Raw genomic sequence first — 19940 nt, 5'->3', positions numbered from 1 at the left:
TCAGTCGTGTCCGACTCTTTGAGACCCCATGGACTGTAGCCTGCACCAGGCTTCTCCATTCATGGGATTCTCCAGGCAATAGTACCAGAGTGGGTTGCTGTTTCCTTCTCTAGGGGATCTTCCCGACCCAGGGATTGAACCCAGGTCTCCCACCTTGCAGGCAGACACTTTACCCTCTGAGCCACCAGGGAAGATATATATATATCATATATTATATTATATATATATATATAATATATATATATAATTCAATAAGACTATCGTGCTTGTAATAAGCTTTAATTGCAATTTGATAACCAAGAAGATAAAAACCACCTACTTACCTGGTTTAAAAGTGGTTTAATGGTCCTGTGGGAGAGAGGAGGGGCCCCATGTCACAAGAGGACGCAAGCGTGATTGAACAAGTGCAGTAACATCTCCCTCCACTCCAGAGCTGGTGAAACACTGGATTACACCAGGGAGTAAAAGTTTAGGACTAGATTTACATTTCAAGCTTTCTGAAAAATTAACATGTCTGTTTCAGGCCAGTTAAAGAAGCAAGGTACCTTCCACTCAAGGCGTCAGAATTTTCTCAGCATGAATGGAAAATGCTATAGGATTGTTTTGGCTTGTGTCCATGGAGTTTAAGAAAGAAGGAGGCCTGGAGGGCAAGCTAAATTGACTTGATGTTTTTAGGTTTTTGACATGTGGGGACTAATCTTATTTCCATGTCAATGGACCCTGTCAGCTGCTGCAGATTAAAATATGATTAGCCCTTCCGTTTAATTGGCCATGTAATAGACTCATCATCCTCAAAGCATGGCTTGGTGGTTCAGAGCACAGACTTAGAACAGGGTTGGAATCCTAATTTTGCTCTTTATGGGCTTTGACACTTGGGGCAATCTGATAGAGACCTTTATGCCTCATCCTGTTTGTTCTTATCTCACAGGGGTGGTTTATAAGGATTAAATGAGTTAAAACACTTTGGAAAATGCCTGGAACAGAGTAAGAATTCTAAACTTGTTAAATAAGAAGTAATATAATCAGGCTCCCCATTTGTGATTGCTGGTGAACCAACAAACTGGGAGTATGCTAATGACATATGGCTGACTTGGGAATCTCATAATAATGAAAAAGTGCCCATGTTTTTGTGGCAAAGTAGGTGGGTATTTAAGCAAGCACCTGGCAGGCTCAGGTTGGGTACTGCAGGGGTCTTCAAGCCGGCTGGGTTGCTTCACTGAACATGGTATGTTGGGGCTGCCCTGGGGAGTAAATGGAAGAGCTGGGTTACTTTAGGAACAGGATGCATATTTGAAAGAAGGATTTGCATTTCTCAGATTATTTACCTGGACTGGGTGAGGTAGACTGAATCTGGGGATAGATTGGAGATATCCAGGGTTATTCTTTCTTGCTAGATTTTCGGGTAAATCAGATAGAATTTGAATCTTCGATTTACTGCTTCTGTCAGTTACCATTTGTTGGCTGCTATCACGTAAGCAGAATTGAAGTAGAGAAGTAGCTTATTGCAAGCAGGGAAGCTCAAACAAGCAAGAGGAAAGTCGAGGCAAGAGGCTTAGAAGGGCCAGAAAATGTGGCCACTGGGGGTCTGGAAAGCAGGGGCTGCTGCTCTTGTCCCTTATTCATATTCTGGAGATGGGAATCTGATCAGCTTTGCTCCAACCAGGTACCCACCCTTGGCTGGAGGGCAGGGCGTCTAAACTGGCAGTCACACTTGCTTGTATCTCAACAGTTCCTCCGAAGAAAAATCAGGATGGTATTTCCAGAAGAAGGAGGAAAGGCAGCAGTGTGGACAAAAACAGCAGATGTCTACCACATTACTCTGTATTGCTTCAAGCAGCTGATAAGGAAGACAAAAGTCATAAGGAAATAAGGAGACACTGATTTTTAGTCTTTCTCACCTATTCCAGCTGCCTTCTCCTCTGACCTTGAAGCTTGTCTCCAAAGCCTGGACTTACACCAGAAGATAGTCTCTGATTCTGATGGAATTATCTCCTGATCCTACTGCAGTCTGATTGAAAGAAAACAGCTTAAAACATCATATGGACTTTTATCAAAGTGGTTTTAGTTGCTTTCCCATTAAGCACATATTGGATGTCTACTATCTATCAAAAAAGGCAAATAGCCCTGTCTCTTGCCTTTTAGAAATTTATAGTCAGGGAAACAAGACACACAAATTACATGATTACAATGTGGTGTGGAGAATAGTATAACACAGAAACAAAAAACCACAGAGCCTAATCTGTCTAGGGGCTTCAGTAGAGGTGGTATTAGAACTTGGTCTTGAAAACTGAATGATCATTTATAATTTTAAATTGAGGCACTTAGTATAAAGACAAAATTATGACCCCAGATTGTAAACACTATTCACATTGCTGTCAATGGCACCAATTCCATCTACTGGCAGCAAAAATATTGTTCTCTGGTCTTCTAAGGTTAAGAAGTAAGCTCATCAAAAGAAAGTCAAAGACTGAGGAAAAAAATACGCTGTTGCATTCTTAAATTATAACAATTTTTAAACAAAGCCCTACTGCTAATCACCGTAGTTTCATGAACTTAACCAGATGTAAAACGTGCCAGGTCCCTCCAGGGCTTCTGGAAGCCCTCAGCAGCTGTCACTCTTTGCTCAACTTGAAGGTCAGAGCCCATCCTGCATGAGGCAGGGGCCTTGGGTCAGCTACTGACTTTTTAGTAGAGGAGCTACTTATGCATTTAACATTCATATCTTGGCTGGAACTCATCTAGAGTATGCTTTTGGGTTAGCGATGTGTCGGGGATTTCAAGCTTCTGTAGCAACTGAAATGACATTCAGGGATATAATGGTTAAAAAAACTGAAAATGCACATGGATAAGAAGAGTCTTATCACAAAATAGAGTAATAAAGCCTCATAAACTAGCAGATTATTTTATTTTTTGCTTTTACATTCCCTTCTATTATGGTTTATCAGAGGACACTGAATACAGTTCTCTGTGCTATACAGTAGGACCTTGCTGTTTATCCATTCTATTTACAAAAGTTTACATCTGCTTACCCCAACCTCCCACTCCATCCCTCTCCCAACCCCAGAACAATTACAAGTCTGTCTCTATGTCTGTGAATCTGTTTCTGTTTCATAGATAGATCCATTTGTGTCATATTTTAGATTCCACATGTAGGTGATATCATATGGTATTTGTCTTTCTCTTTCTGACTTATTTCACTTAATATGATAATCTTCAGATGCATTCATGTTACTGCAAATGGCATTATTTAGTTCTTTTTTTTGTGATTAAGTAGTATTCCACTGTATATATGCAACACATCTTTATCCATTTGTCTGTAGATGGACATTTAGGTTGTTTCTGTGTCTTGGCTATTGTGAATAGCGCTAGCAGATTATTCTTAAATAGTAAAACTATTGTCAGAATTTCTTATAATGGAACTGTGTTTTCCTGTGCTAAATGAATATTCCTAAAGTGTTGGAAAATTTTTTTTCTGCTATACTGATGTGCATGCTTTACCTTGCTGCATCACAAGTGTCTCTATAAACTACCTCAGATCACTTTTCAGACCAAGGTGGAAGAATAAAGAGGAAATAAATGAATGTAGGAATAAATAAGCTCCAAAAATAAAGTCTATTAAAAATTGCATTAATTATCTAATGTGAGTTAATGAAAACTGTTCAGAGTCCTATAAAATGAAAACTGTTCAGAGTCCTATAAAATGGTTCCTTTAGTCTCATTCATTTGCAAAATGTTAACAAGAAGTTAGAATACCTGAGTTTTGTCTTGGTTCTATACCTACCTACCTGTGTGAGTTTAGGTGAAATACTAGGAGGACCCTGATGGATGAATTGACCTCTGGGGAAGGTTCTACATGAGATGGTTAGCCCTACCCTTTTGTAATCTCTTTAAGTCACTTATCAATTACCTCAAGTCTCACCACTACTTAAATCAACTGAATTCACATAATTTGTGTGGTTTAGTCCAGACGTATTTGATTGAGGTCTGCTTTCATTTTAGTAAACATTCCTACCATCCGTTTTGGTTAAAACCTCTCTGAGATAAAAATTTAATTTAAAGGACATGCAGGCAAAAATAGCATCTCTAAAGGCTGTTGTTGGGCAGGGAAAGCTTCTAGGTGACCTGTGGATTTCCCATTTGTAGGACAACTTGCTCAGCAGTTATATGCTTAGCTCTCATGTAACTACTATAATTGATAGTTTTCTCTGAGTTTAGTGGGCAGAAATCCTTTAGCATAACATGTTGATAGATTCAATTTTGGTATTGAATTGCTTTATTATCAGAGGTTTTACTTACATTTTCCAAGAGTCATCTCAAGGTATATCACATAAGAGAACTAAGAGTATATGTGCATTTAAAAAAAAGATGTATTCCACCTGAAACTTTGAAGACCAGTCTTCTTAGGTGAAATTTGATCTTCAACTTACTTATTTCCTTTGGTCAGGATTCTAAATTTTCTTCATCTTTCTATTTTTTCTTAGATTCTTGCTCATTCTTGCTCATGGAAACTCTCTCTATATCAGAGGTACCTAATAGAGAAAAGGCTCAGCAGAATGGAGGAAGAGAGATAATCATAGAAACCCACATTGAGCTAAATGATCCCTGGAATGCAATTTGAAGATGAATGTTCCAAATTATTTTTTGTCTGTCTAGTTGACAGACTAATAAAGAAATCCATCAATCAGTCAATCAGGCTCAATCAATGAGAACAGAGTGAAGCTCATCTGAATAGTGATGGATGGTACTTGAAAGTGAATTAGTGACTGATTTGGAGAGATTTCAGAGGAGTACAGCTAACAGTGGCAAATCAGGTTAACTTATATCTATTGCTGACAGGATGTGGTCTGGGCAACAGAAAATTTTATCCAGCAGCCTCCAATTGCCTGTGAAGCTGACCTGGAGACTACTCCACATCCGATGAACTGAAACAAGTCCATCTGAAATAGTTTTTTTTCAGCCTTGTAATTTTTATAATAATATGTATCTAGCCTAGAAACCTACATTTAAGTATCTGAATACATCTGCAGGAGGCAAACAACTCCCAACAATGCCTCCATGACAATGTGCTGTTAATTGCTAAATGGGAAAAATCACAAATAATATTTAGAAGGCATTCATTGCTTGCTGGGGGTGTGTGTCGGGGGCGGCTTCTTCCCTCAATGATTAACATATTCAGCTCTATTGGGCAACCACCTGGTTTAAAAATCTTTGACAGGTGGTGTTAGCAATGCATATTTACTTGTTTACGTCATATCTGTGCAAAAGCTCAAAAATCAAGACCAGCTTTGAACAATCATTAATATGACCACTCTTGGGACCTCATCACTTCCTCCAGAGATAAACTTCCTTCCATGTCAGTTCACCCTCAAAGATCTTCTAAGCCGCTGCGCTTCCTCTCTTTCCTCTGCAGGCCATGGTGCCATCAGGATCTTTTCCCCAGGTATTGATAATCAACACTTCAGCAAGGTGATTGCCGAGTAGCAGAGGAACATTTTGTAATGCATCCTGAAAGGATGTCAAACCCAGACTTTTAGCAGGTTCAAATAAGTAAAATGAAGACAAAGTGTGTGGCTCATATCCTCTTAGCCTTTGAAGCCCAGGGTTCTGGCCCAGATCCTATAGCTTGGATTGCATTGCCTCACTGGATGGAGAGATTAGTGTTGCAAATCCATTAGGGGTTTATACACTCTAGAAGATCTTTATATTGGAAAATAAACTATAGCCTATTCCATTTTCTACTTATATCCATTTCCCCCTCATTTCAGTAGTTAGGAAGTTGTTCAGTACTAGCAGTGTCTCTTTACTTTTAAGTTTCTGGTGTATTGTCCCTCCCTCATGCTCTTTTCCCCCAAGAAACAGGGACTGAAGGTAGGTTTTGAGAGCTCCCGCTTGTGGCAGGCATTCTCTTCCTGGCTGCCAGTTCACCTGGCCATTTTAGGTAGCAGGCTGGTGGGGTTACCTGGATACCCAGGGGTGATTTGTGTGGCTCTGACGGTCCCCTGGTGGATCGAGCTGATGAGTCACAGCCAATTGCTTATTTTCAGGGATGTTCCTACTTTGCCAGCATCATCTAGTTGAGGACCAGACGCTTTTAGTCAGCATCTTCTGCAGTTTAAGAATCTCCAAAAAAAAAAAAATCTGCCTTTACTCTGGGAATCTAATGCTCAGGCCTGAACAAATCGGTTTCCCCTCTTCTCTCTGAGGGAAGTATGTGACTTTTAAAGGGAGCAGGTGAACATATGGGTGCTCTCTTCTTTTCAGCACGGGATGGAGCGGTGTTTTGGAGACAGTGGGCAGCAGGTGTAAGTGTACACTTTAAGGATTGTCAATTGGTGCTCACTTTTTTGGAGGCTATAATTTGATTCTGCATCTACCAGGATTTAAAATGCAGATACTCTTGACTGAGGGATTTTACTTCTTACCGTGTATCCCCAAAGTATACTGGCGTGTGTTCAAGGGTGAATATATATTTATACAGTATTGTTTACAATAGCAAAAGATTCGAAGTCATCTACATGTCCACTTAATGGGGAACTAGTTAAATGATCGCACATCCATACAGCAGATTCTTTTGCCAATTGTTAAAAAAAATGAGGCAAGTCTATATGTACCATTGTGGAAAATTTCCAAGATATACTGAGTATCTAAGAAGGGATAGACAATGATGTTATTTATGTTAAAAAAAAAAGGCCGTATGTACACATGTGTATATTTGTGTATGTGCAACCTATTTTGATTATCAGCAGTTGACTCTGTTGAAGGAACTGGGGAGCTGAGAGAGAACTGAAAAGGAGTCTTATATTTCACTGTATGCCTTTTTATAAAGCTTTAAATGTTTTCTTCGTACATGTAATTGCTACTCAAATAAGCAGGTAATTAAACAAGCAATAAAGATGTCCTTTTTAAAAAAATTATTTATTTTAATTGGAGGCTAATTACTTTACAATATTGTAGTGGTTTTTGCCATACATTGACATGAATCAGCCACGGGTGTACATGTGTCCCCCATCCTGAACCCCCCTCCCACCTCCCTCCCCATCCCATCCCTCAGGGTCATCCCAGTGCACCAGCCCCGAGCACCCTGTCTCATGCATCGAACCTGGACTGGTGATCTGTTTCCCATATGGTAATATACATGTTTCAATGCTAAGATGTCCATTTTTAAAACTCTTCTCTTTATGATTTCTTCTCACCGCTTGCTTTCCACAGAAAGGATCCTCTTGCTGGTCACGGAGGTCAGAGAGACCTTTAGCTCTGGCCCCCACTGACTAGTTGTGTGATAACTCAGCAAACTATTTGGTATTGTCCAGAGCCTCACCACTTTGTTTCCTCCTCCAAAAATGATGAATAATATCTCAAGACTTGTGAGGCTTACATAAGTTCTCTTGCATCATATCTAGGACTCCATCCTTAATGGGGCCTGGAGAAAAGAAGGCAATGCTGGTGGGTCAGGTATTTCTAGCACCTTACTGCAGGCAAAAATCTTTCCTTTGCCTTTGTGTGAAGCAAGTCTTCTCCTCACAGGACACTGAACATTTTATGGCATACTACATTAAAACCAACCAAAAAAAAAAAAAAAAAAGAGGAGAAGATACCGTAAGGTAAATAAGCAAAACCCCTTCTCCACTTGTGTTATGATTCAAAACAGGTCTCCCATGAGGGCCTTAGGCTGGCGTTAGAGCAGGTGGGGCCATGGTCCCACTAAGCCTGAAGCATCCTCCCCAGGGCCCCCAGAGCTTTACGGTTCTTTGCGGCTGTGACCCTTAGAGGCTCCTCTTGGGTCCTCTTAGTTTGGCAGCTGCTCTGTCAGCCTAGGAGGACCAAACAGCCACTGAGCTATTCAGAGTCTTTTTTCCCTAGTCTCCTGGGGTCTTAACTTTCAGGAAGAGGTTTTGTGTTTTTTTTTTCTTTTTTTTTTTTTGCATTCTATTTATTTTTAGTTTTCAAACATGTTTAAAATATTATTTCTGTTTTGGTAGGAAGAAGAAGGTACTTTTTGAATAAACTACTCTCTGGGGGAACTGCTGTGGCAATGGAGTGTGTGTGTGTCTTTCAAAGATCAGCAGAGAATCTGAAGCAGGGGAAGTGTTTTGTGTTGGTCCCGCTGTGGCCTTGGTCTAGTTGTAGTTTACCACATCCTGGGTAGCTTTACACACACCAGCTTCATATGCTGCTGAAGCCAGAGGCCGTGAATCCACAGAAAAAGACCTAGTTCTTTTGAGCTCTGGTGAGAGATCCGATCCCCAACCATTTATTCCAGCTTTTGGAATTTGTGCTGGTTGCAGGTTCAGAGGTATGCCTTGGTGAGGACGGCTATGTCTGTGAGTAGCAGAGGCCAGAGTGTTTGCACCTGTCTCTGTTCCCACACATCACATCAGTGTGGGGCTGGGGTGGAGTGTGCTGGCTTTGGAGGTAGATTGACCTGGGTTTGAAAGCCCAACTTGCTACTTCCTAGCTGGGTAGCTTTTGCTGTCTTAGTTCATTTCAGCTGTTCTAATAGAATACCATAAACTGGGTGGCTTATAAACAACAGGAATTTTTCTTACAATTCTGAAGGCCGAGAAGTCCAAGATTCAGGCATTGGCAGATATGCTGTGAGGGTCCATTTCCTCGTAGATTGTTCCTTCCTGCACGTAACCTCATATGGCAGAGAAGAAGTAAGGGGTTTCTCTGTGGTCTTTTGTAAGGGGACCAATCGGATTCTAATCACAGGCCCTGCCTTCTAATACCATTGTAATGGAGGTTACCATTTCAACATATCAATTTGTGGGGGGACAGAAATGTTCAGATCATAGCACTGGGGTAAGCAATGGAAACTCCCCAAGTCTTAGTCTCTTCATCCGTGTTAGAGGGATAATAATGGTAGCTGCCTCTTGGGGCCAGTGCGCTCAGCACAGTGCCCAGCACACCGTGAGCCTCGGTACAGACAGAGCTGATGCAGACCCTGGTTGTCTCTCCACTTGATGATGCCACTCTCGGGGCAGACACTGTGTCTTTCTCTTTATTATATTCCAAGTGCCCCGCATATTACCTAAGCCCTTGGTAGGTGAATGAATGAAAAACGAACGCATGCACTCGCTCTCTGAAGCTGAATCATACTATGACTGATTTTGTGAGACATTTGCCAGTCTTACTTTATGAGCATCCATGGAAGAACTCCTTTTAACTTCATTTCCTTCTTGACTACTCCTCTCCCCTTGGAAAACTCTCCTGCTTCTATGCATTTTTCTATAAATTATCTTTCACAGGTACCTTATGATAGTTTGTTTTCTCTTTATTTTGTCTTAAAAACTCTCATTTTCAAGATGAAATGGAAAGAAAAAAGATCTCAAAGATTTATAGCAGATTTTGTCAGTATTTCTTAAAATATACATTTGGCTAGAATATAGGAGAAATATTTGTTTTTCAGGATTTTATGTAGGTCTACTCTGTGGCATTCAACATGTATCCTTAGAGTCTTTCCTCTCCAAACTTGAACTGGGTATCTGTTAAATTTTCATGTAGCTTCCTGATGTAGCCTCATCATTACCCAAATTCAAGAGTCACCATTACTGAGTTGATTCAAGCTATACATTATAACTTTCAAATAGTGGAAACCAACCAGTTACCTGTTTTGTATTTGACCTGAAAATTCTTATACGACCTAATGGTGGTGGTGGTTTAGTCACTAAGTCGTGTCTGACTCTTGCGACCCCATGGACTGTAGCCCACCAGGCTCCTCTGTCCATGGGGTTTCCCAGGCAAGAACACTGGAGTGGTTTGCCATGTCCTTCTCCAGAGGATCTTCCTGACCCAGGGATGGAACCTGCGTCTCCTATATTGCAGACACTTTCCTACACTGCAGGCAGATTCCTAACCACTGCGTCACCAGGGAAGCCCCATACTACCTAATAAATGGAAATAATTTGATATGAAATTTCCCCCACATGTTAATATTTTGATTATAAAGAGAAGGCACTGGAGTTTTTTCTATTTCCTGGAGAGGAACCTCTTTCCTTCTGCCTTTCAGACATGGCCAAATAGGGCTCTGAGACCTTGTTGGCAGCTTTGTAATCACAGAAGGAAAGAGCTGGAAGAGATCATAGAGGTCACCCAGTGCAACCCCTTCATTTTACAAAAACGCTGTGGCTCAGCCAGGATCACAGAGCTGGGGACAGGGTGATGCCTAGAAGCCGGATCTCTTAAACCATTGTTCAGTGATTTTTTTCCTAATTCATGCAGTGCCTGTTCTCCTACACTCAAGATTTAGAAGCTCTAATAATTCATATTCTGATATTGTTGTTCCTAAGTTCAATAATTTGGGGACTGATGGCAGAAGATTGATTTCACTGAGGAAATTCCACAGATAGTGGTGAGGGTGTGCCAAAATATTAAAATGGGAAAAGGCAAAGGTGAGGGGTCAAACAAAATGTGCTTGGGGTCATATCGGATATGAAGACCAGCATTTTGTGACCTAATTTATTATCTAATTATCGAGATGAGTCTAGTGCTCATGTAATAAGTGGTGAACAATAAGCAGATGGTTTGTGAGATGATAGATTATGTGGTACAGAGAAGATGTTAAATGAGTATTGTAGGAGTGAAAGAAGGCCTCGTGGAGGATGTGAAACTAAACCCAAGTCCTGAAGAATGAGAAGGGTTAGGATTACGCAGTTGGAGAAGCAGGGCGTTTTATGCAAGAGTGAGCGGCATGTGTGTAGCAGTGGAAGGCACAATGTAGCAGTGTGGGTGTGTGGCCTGTGTTCATGGGAGATTGGTGAGGAAGCCAGTCTAACTGGAAAGTAAGGACAGGTTGGTAGGGTGGAGTCAGATTATAAAGGACTGCTTATCATGCAGAAGAGCTCAGACCTGTAGACCACAGAAAGCTCACCTTGCATTTTGTTCCAAAGTCTGACTATATAGACCTGTTCAAAAACGGTCACTTGGGCAGTTTGGTTTGAAGACTCTGAAACGCTAGTTACCAGGCACTTGAGTATAAAGTCAGGAGACGGTAAGATGGCAGAGACAAGTAGAAGTGGAAAATAAGAAGTAAATATATAGACTCTCAAAGGAATAACCACTGGGGTATAGATTTGGTAGGCTGAGAGAAGAAATTGTTCAAAGTTGGGTCCAAGGGTTTTATCCTGGGTCACCAAGCTCAAAAAAATTTGTCTGTGTTCCTGAATTTCTTTTCTTGCCAAGATTAGAGTTTGAGCTGATTTGCTCTAACAGATCCTATTCCTACTGGCCAGTCTTTCTCTCCCCACATCTCTTTGCTTCTTGTTTCAGGTTACAGAACTGTTATGTTAAAGGTGTGTCTCATTTCCCTTAAGGAAAAATAATATTTGTAAAAAGGTTCTTGGTTCCTTGTACCTGCCCTCTGATTATTGTTGACTTTGCCACTTAGGTATCTCATGGTTAAATATATACAGAAAGATCCCTGGAGCCCATTAGTTCGCTGCAGGTGAGGATGTATTTAATCTATGGGAGAAAACAACATTACTTACCTGGAATGTTTGTTCTCTGACTAATAATTTAGTCACATTGATCCACCCTTTATGCCCAACGAGTTCCCAAAGGATTTGGTATTGGAGGGGGCATAAGAAATGGTTTAATTTACGTATATAACTATGGAGTCAGTTGAGGGATCTTGGATATACTCACTAGGAGACTGATGAAGTTAAAAGAAATATGTAGTGCACAGAGGCCTGAAGATCTTACATAACAGAGTGATACTTTTTTCCTGGTCCAAAAGACATCTCTTTCTATCACTACCATATCTTCTTCATCCTGAGCGAGATTGAAAAGTAGGTGCAAAAGAGGACAGGGCTGCAGGTTTTCCTAATGCCAGCAAACATTTACATAGTACACATATTTATTCTTACTATTACTTAATCCTCACTGTAGTTATCATTCTCATTTTACAGATAACGATACTGAGAAAGGCTGAGAAATGATACTGAGAGAACGAAAATGAGATGGGTGTTAAACCGGCTCTCTGACTTTAAATCCAAGATTTTTCACGCTGCTGTGGAGAGCATGGGCAGGAAGTCAGGCTCACAGAAGCTGCCAGCTTGTTTACATGTTTTATTTTTCAATTATGTGACACTGGTTCTTTATGGATTGTTTGGACTTGTCTATTACAACAAGTAATTCAGAGGGTTGTATATTTCTTTCCACCGGCTATTAGCTCCTGGGAACTAATTATGCTGCAAGAGTCATCCTTACAGCTGTCTAAATTATCCAACAAATCCAAAGTCTTGTTTTGCTTTTTTTGAGGTCCTGCTTGACTTGGGAAAAACTGGGTATTCCATTTCTCTCAGTATATTTAGCTGTCTGGAATGGTAAGTTCTACCTGCTCTTTGGGGGTCTGGCTCAAAGCCAAGGTGTTTGGGCATGGGAAGGGTGAAGTGGCTAGTTTAGGCTATATCTTGGGTCAGCCATTTTTACAAGGGCAGCATTCTGAGAAAAATGTCACCACATGGCTGAAGGAAATGCTGGTTTGGAAATATGCTTGATGTGGTTTTCTATGATTTTACTCATTTTTTTTTTTCTCACCTCATTAGGCTTATCTTGATCAGCTTGTCTTTTGGCCATGCATTACTCAAAAATAGAGTTCCATGAAAAGTGGCATGTCCTTTCCTTGAATATGTGCAAATCATCAATATCACTCCTTTTAAATTCCAAGAAGATATCCTAGGCACCAAGGAAAAATTAGCTTGGATTTTTTTCTGCATGTGATATAATCACTGCATTCCTTGACTGGAGGAGACCTTGAGAAGGCCAGCTTATGCTCATGCTTTCTACCTTGCCCCTATCTTCTTGACATGGATCCATTAAAAACATCTTTGGGGAAAGAATCACATTGTACTAAACCCCTAAAGAAAGTCCAACTTCTTTTTATTATTCATTCTACTGTTTAGCATTTAGACTGTGTTTAAATAACAGAAGAAAAGCAGACGATGACAAAGCTCACCGACTTTGTGGCCATCTTCCTGTTTGTTTTGGCCTCTACACAGCCAGTTGAGTTGATTATGTAAACAGCAGCTATTCACATAGAAAAAAATTGGCGTACGTGACACTCAGGTCACCAAGAAAGACCTAACCTTAGTGTCAGTAAATTCATCTTTTACCTTCTCTTAATTTGGGGGGGATGTTATTTAAATAAATCTCCTGTGAAGCTGCCCTAAATGGAGATGGGAATACCTTCCTGCCAACTACTGTATAGAAAACCTCCATAGGTACTGGAAGATAAGATAAAGAAGCTTTTGCATTCTTAGAGTAAAATCATCAGAGACCTCTTTGTAGCTCAAATCATCCTAGGAACCTAAAGTTGCTCATTAAATAAAATTGCTTATAAACAGGTTAGCACAAAGTCCAACAGTTTATAGGTTTGGCAAAAATTAGCTATTATTCTTTAAAGAAACCAGAGCTTAAAATGAGCCCTCCACACAGATGAGTACAAAGGAAGGTGACAGAACAAGTTGAAGGTGTTAGGAAGAGAACCAAGCCATTGGCCTAATAATTTCCTCTGAACAAGTGTCATAACTTCAGGGAAGAGGCACTCTCACTCACTGCCCAAACACGCCTCTGAGAAGTACTGTGGCGTTGCTTCCATTTCCTTTAACCACTTAGTAATCTGTTTCCTATTTATCCATGGTTGATCTTGTCATTCTCAAGTCCTCTTGTTTGAAGATTCTGGCCTTAAGACCCTATTCCATTACCATCTGCACCTATTCCATTTCATCTGAAGTGTCTGAAGCAAGATGGCCTGTCACCTGAGTGAAGGGCTGTTCCTGCTTCCGTCCAACCGATCCCTAAAGTACCTGATCAGGTAATATTGGATGAGAACCTCACACCCGTGCTCTGAGCAGGACAGTGTCATGCACTTCTATCAGAGAGGGCAGAAGGATGCAGCTCTTGGAGAATATTCCCATCAATGGACTCCTGTTGGCAGCGTTTTGCATGGGTTCATGTAGATGAGTCACACAGATCACCAAAATTATCCAAGACACTTAAGGAAACCACAGTTTCCTGTGCCCTACCACTTGATATTCTGATCCTTTAAGTTTGGGACAGGGCCCAGGGGAAAATTCTAGAAGCTTTATAGATGATCCTAGGGGCCTTTGATCTAAGTAATTGAGTTTTTCCAAAGGGATGATTCATCCTGAATGAATGGGGAAGCTCTTTGAGCTTTAACAATTCACTCACCTATCTACAAATATAATGTTTTATATTGGGGTGGGGGGGAGCTGTGCAGGGCTCTGCTTTAATTCTGTGATTAGCCCTTACTGAATTCATTGTGCCTTCTACAAAGTTCATGGCATCACCAAGGTCTTCATTGGGATTTCAAGGTAGGACAGGCCCTTCTTAAGTCATCTTCAGTTTCTGAGGCATGGGCAGGTGGACTGCATGAGGGGTAGCAGTGTCTGGTCTGCCCATGTCCCCAGGCCCCCGCTGCAGCATCAACCTCTTCGTTGTCACAGTCTTGCCCAGGGCTGGAAGTAGCCTTAGCCTTAATTTCCTGGGCCTGGATTGAGTTCTACCACATGCACGTTGTATCTCATGTGCCAGATGTGAGTGCTGTGTGACCTCTCTGTTGGAGCCTGTCCTTCCTCTAACATGCTGGCTTCTGCCTCAGTTTACCGGCCTAACTCTCCAGTTCTTCTGTGGGTCTTCAGCCTACCTTGAGCCTTATCCACTGGCCCAGTGCCCTACCTTACTGCCTAGCTCTTGCCTCTTCCCTCCTGTGGCCCGCTCTCCGGATTCCCTGCTGACTGATCCTACTGTGCATGGAGTGGAGTGTCCTGTGAGGCTGACTACATCTCCAGACTTAAACTACCTGCATTGGGAGCTTGGCTTGAGCACCTTCTAGCTGGAAGAGCTTGGGGAAGTCACCTAACCATTTAGTTTCTTCATCTTGGTCTCTTTATTTGTTAAGTGGAGAAATTATAGTATCTACCTCACAGAATTGTAAGAATTAAATAAGACAACACACGTAAAATACTTTAAAAGTGCTCAAGTGTAAGCTGCTCTCATCTTCTTGTTATTGGCTTACTTGGAATCATAAAACCATTGCCTGCTCAATTACAGATTTTGTCTGCTCTATGAAGTTGAGTTCACCACATCCTTTGGCCATTGCTCTGCCCAGCACATGAGTTCCCAGCTGCTTATCCTCCTCCCCCATCCCCCAGCAATGTGAACTGGGTTTCAGGGGACCCTGCAAATATCTTGCCCAACCAGCCTCATTTATAACAATTTGTTCTCTTCAGTTGTGCTCTTTTTCCTGACTGAACTGACCAAGTTCTTCCAACTTCATAGGTTTTAATTTCTGGTCACTCAATCATGCTTCTGCCTCTACTTCAACCTTTTCCAAATTCTTTTCTCATTTAGTTTCTTCAACCAAATGTCATTTTAAAAGGCTACACACTAGACGGAGGGCAACGGAAAGTCTATCTTGGGGTTTCTACTTACTTCGCCTGATTCTCCCTTCAGGAACATGCTAACACGATGAACCTCAGAATGCAGCTGCTTATGTGTTCTCACTCATAACCAAGAATTTTCTGTGTTTTGTTTCATTATTTTACAAAAATAAATAAGATCTCCTCAAGAAACTGCCCATGGGAGGCTTAGTGGTAGGATGCTGCCTTTTTTCCCCCCAGCCAGTGCTGAGGATAAGAAAATAGTGATGAGAGGAGGAAGAGTAGGACATAAGACACTGAACATTCTTAGAGATGGGAACACCAGACCACCTGTCCTGCCTTCTGAGAAATCTGTATGTAGGTCAAAAACAACAGTTAGAACAGGACATGGAACAACAGGCTGGTTCCAAATTGGGAAAGGAGTACGTCAAGGCTGTATGTTGTCACCCTGCTTATTTAACTTATATGCAGAGTATATCATGTGAAATGCCAGGCTGGATGAAGTGCAAGCTGGAAAAAGATTGCCAGGAGAAATATCAATAACCTCAGATACCCAGATAACACCACCCTTGTGGCAGAAAGCGAAGAAGAACTAAAGAGCCTCTTGATGAAAGTGAAAAAGGAGAGTGAAAAAGCTGGCTTAAAAAGACTCAAGTTTCAAAAAATGAAGATTATGGCATCTGGTCCCATCACTTCATGGCAAATAGGTGGGGAAACAATGGAAACAGTGACTTTATTTTTGGGGCTCCAAAATCACTGTAGATGGTGACTACAGCCATGAAATTAAAAGATGCTTGCTCCTTGAAAGAAAAGCTATGACCAACATAGGCAGCATATTAAAAGGCAGAGATATTACTTTGCCAACAAAGGTCTGTCTAGTCAAAGCTATGGTTTTTCCAGTAGTTATGTATGGATGTGAGAGTTGGACTATAAAGAAAACTGAGTGCTGAAGAACTGATGCTTTTGAACTGTGGTGTTGGAGAAGACTCTTGAGAGTCCCTTAAACTGCAAGGAGATCTAACCAGCCAATCCTAAAGGAAATCAGTCCTGAATATTCATTGGAAGGACTGATGCTGATGCTGAAGTTGAAGCTCCAATACTTTGGCCACCTGATGCAAAGAACTGACTCCTTGGAAAAGACCCTGATGGTTGGAACGATTGAAGGCGGGAGGAGAGGGAATGACAGAGGATGAGACGGTTGGATGGCATCACTGACTCGAAGGACATGAGTTTGAGCAAGCTTTGGGAGTTGGTGATGGACAGGGAGGCCTGGCGTGCTGCAGTCCATGGGGTCGCAAAGAGTTGAAGACAACTGAGTGACTGAACTGAACTGAACTAAGGACATAGGAGACATAGGATCCAACTTTTAAAATATTTCCTTCCTAATTACCTAGGTAGAAACCCCATTTTCTCTCTCCTGTAATCCCCCAAAACTACCTTTTTTTTTTTTTCACCAGCCTTCCCACCTGAAGAATCCTTGTTCTTCACAGTTGCCCTCTCTTAGGAAATATTTAATTAGTACCATTTTGTGCCAGGCATTGGTCTAGGAGCTTAGAAAGATATGAAAGCATAAAACAGACAAAGATCCATGTCATGGAAATTCACTATCAAAAATGGACACAAAATAAATAATAGTGTTTTAATAGAAAATATAAAGATTTGGTGGATAGAAATATTTTAAGATGTTTTAAAGTTTAAACAGATCATCAGGGATTGGGAATTAAGATATTTTATAACATACTTGGCAAAATACAGATGCTAGTGATGTTTGAATTAGTAAACAATAAATATAATAAGTAGTAATTATGTAATTAGCTTGAGTTTTTTTTTTTTACATTTCAAAAGTGAAACTGTATAATTAAAGGTACATAACTTTATTCTGGTGATCTGGAATCTTCTAGAAAATGTTGATAAGGCTCTAAGGTAAATTGTATGTGGTAAAATTTACAAATACTATTTGACAGTGGTCAGCCATCCTCTACGAGGGACTGCAAGTGTTTTGGACTTAAAAAATCAGAAATTCTTTATTATGATTTTCTGAGTAGTAGCAAAGGTGGCAGCATTCCTATCTAAGAAGAGTTAAGGATGATGGCGGCAAGAGTCGGGGGAGGGCAGGTGTGAGAGTGGTTTAAAGATGATTTCTTCTCACATCTATGTTTTTAGGTTGTCTGGTGGATGTAGGGGTTATTTCAGGACACTCAGGGGGCAGCAAAACTGACAGAGGATACAGAAAAGAGAGAGTAGTCCCTTCCAGCCTTTAAAAATACAAATTGCTTGAAGGAAGAATCATATCTTAATTCTTTTTATACTAACATCTTAATGTTATAGGAAACAAAACCACATAAAACTGTGTTTTGAAATGGTTCTGATATTTTAGTATATTTACATATTAAAATATTAAATAGAAAAAAAAAAGCACAGCTCTTAAAAGAAGTAGAGTGGAAATTTAGAAATTCAGAGCAAATTCAACAAACTGTTATTAAAAATCCAGCCTGTATCCAGCATTTTGCCAAGGCTCTGTGAATTCAAAAGTTGGCTAAGACACATCTCTGATTCTCAAAGAACTCATAGTATGGTAAAGGGTGAGGGTGATACAACACCAGATAAATACTATCCAATGTTGTAGATGGTCTAGATTGCCTCAAATTACAGTGGGATGGAGGATGGGCTGGTTCTGGGAGTCATAGTATCAAGTTTTCTCTCTCTTTTTACTTTTTTTTTTTTTTTTAGTCTTATGGTTTGATTGTGTATGTGGCTTTTTGTGCAATTCATCTCAAGTTCTTTTAAGTAGGAAATGTCCTTTAACAGTCAATCAATAAAGATAATCCTTTGATAAAGTAAAATGTGAATACACAAATTATATTAATCTTAAGCTATTATATAAAAACACCCTTCAAACAAATAGGCTGTTCAGAAAGAATTGCAGAATGAATTACCTGGAGGATTTATCCAAGGTCATGGTTTTTCCTGATTCGAAGAGATTCTCACTAGGTAATTTCCTTGCATTCATATAATATCAGCCTCCTGTTCTTTTTACTGTAGCTGAGGCACAATGAATCTGGCCAGAATTGGGAAGAGAGGGCAACTGTGAAGGAGGAGGATTCTTCAGGTGGGAAAGCTGATGGGGGGGAAAAGAAAGATAGTTTTGGGGGATGATAGGAGAGAGAAAATGGGGTTTCTATCTAGGTAATTAGGAAGAAGATGTTTAAAAAGTTAGATCCTATCTATGTCTGATCTCAGAAAGCACGTTGAGAAGTTAAGATTTCACTTAATATCCCCAAAGCACAATCAGATGTGCTTAGTCACTCAGTTGTGTCTGACTGTTTGGGACCCCATGGGCTGTAGCCCGCCAGGCTCCTCTGTCCATGGGGATTCTCCAGGGAAGAATACTGGAGTGTGTTGCCATGCTCTCCTCCAGGGGATCTTCCCAACCCAAGGATGGAACCCAGGTCTTCTGCACTGGAGGTGTTTTCTTTACCATCTGAGCTGCCAGGGAAGTCCAATCAGATGAGTATAGCCTAAGTGTTTCCAATTCTAAAAATTAAGACAGGGAGAAATTTTGGGTGTGAGAGGCAACACTGTATTAAATTAAACAAGTAGTGACAGCAATCAAAGAGTCATGTAATGGAAGGTACCAACTTATTTGTGTGACCTTATTTTATGTAGTTTTAAGAATATTTTATATTGTTTATAATTAGCAGTGTTAATGAGTAGCTTCTTATTTATGTTTTTAGTTTAGTGAAAGCTTCTTTTATACAAAAATTGACTCAGTTGTGTGCTAAATATTCTGAGAAACTTGACTGAGGGAAAGCCAGCTGGAATACATGACATGATCAGACTCTATTGTCTCCCCTACTGTCAACAACACAAATTGAAGGCATAGGAATCCTGCCCAGGAAGAAGTATTAATACTAGCCTTGCAAATCCAAACCTACTAGTGACAGGAAACAGCAAATCATGGCAGGGCTTGATTGATGACCACTTTAAATCAAGAATGGAGCTTGCTACATTGTCATTGTGTGTGTGCGCGCTCAATTGCCCAGTTGTGTCTGACTCTTTGGGACCCTGTGGACTGTAACCTGCCAGGCTCCTCTGTCCATGGGATTTTCCCAGCAAGAATACTGGAGTAGGTTGCCATTTCCTATTCAAGGGAATCTTCCTTAACCAGGGATCAAACCTGTGTCTCCTTCACAGGCGGGTGGATTCTTTACCAGTGAGCCAACTGAGAAGCCCATATTGCATTGTTGCTGCTGCTGCTAAGTCGCTTCAGTCATGTCCGACTCTGTGCGACCCCATAGACGGAAGCCCACCAGGCTCCCCCGTCCCTGGGATTCTCCAGGCAAGAACCCTGGAGTGGGTTGTCATTTCCTTCTCCAATCCATATTGCATTACTTTTCCCTGTATTTCCCATTGGGTGATAAGTTTTATGAGAGCAGGAATTGTATTTGATTTATTTAAAGTTACATCTCTAGAGCCTAACAGTATATGATGCATAGTTTGTATTTGAGAAAAGTTATTAAATAAATGAGACACTAGGAT

The 19940-nt window shown here is 40.7% G+C and overlaps 1 long non-coding RNA gene across 4 annotated transcripts in view; it reads left to right on the top strand.

Moving 5' to 3' along the window:
- LOC122439514 overlaps window positions 1-19940 on the top strand; it is a 517062-nt gene that overhangs the window by 43141 nt on the left and 453981 nt on the right. The window contains exon 1 of one of the 4 annotated variants that reach the window (XR_006268896.1): window positions 8158-8293. The exons of 2 other annotated variants lie outside the window; for them this stretch is intronic. This is a non-coding gene — a long non-coding RNA (uncharacterized LOC122439514). Of the gene's footprint in view, window positions 1-8157; window positions 8294-19940 lie in introns of those variants that run through there. One more of the 4 variants, XR_006268902.1, reaches the window with a different exon arrangement.

Source organism: Cervus canadensis, chromosome 4 (assembly GCF_019320065.1).
Source record: "Cervus canadensis isolate Bull #8, Minnesota chromosome 4, ASM1932006v1, whole genome shotgun sequence".
Taxonomy (NCBI): Eukaryota; Metazoa; Chordata; class Mammalia; order Artiodactyla; family Cervidae; genus Cervus; species Cervus canadensis.
Note: the sequence above shows the minus strand (reverse complement) of the source record. Positions and strands in the feature narration are given on the sequence as shown.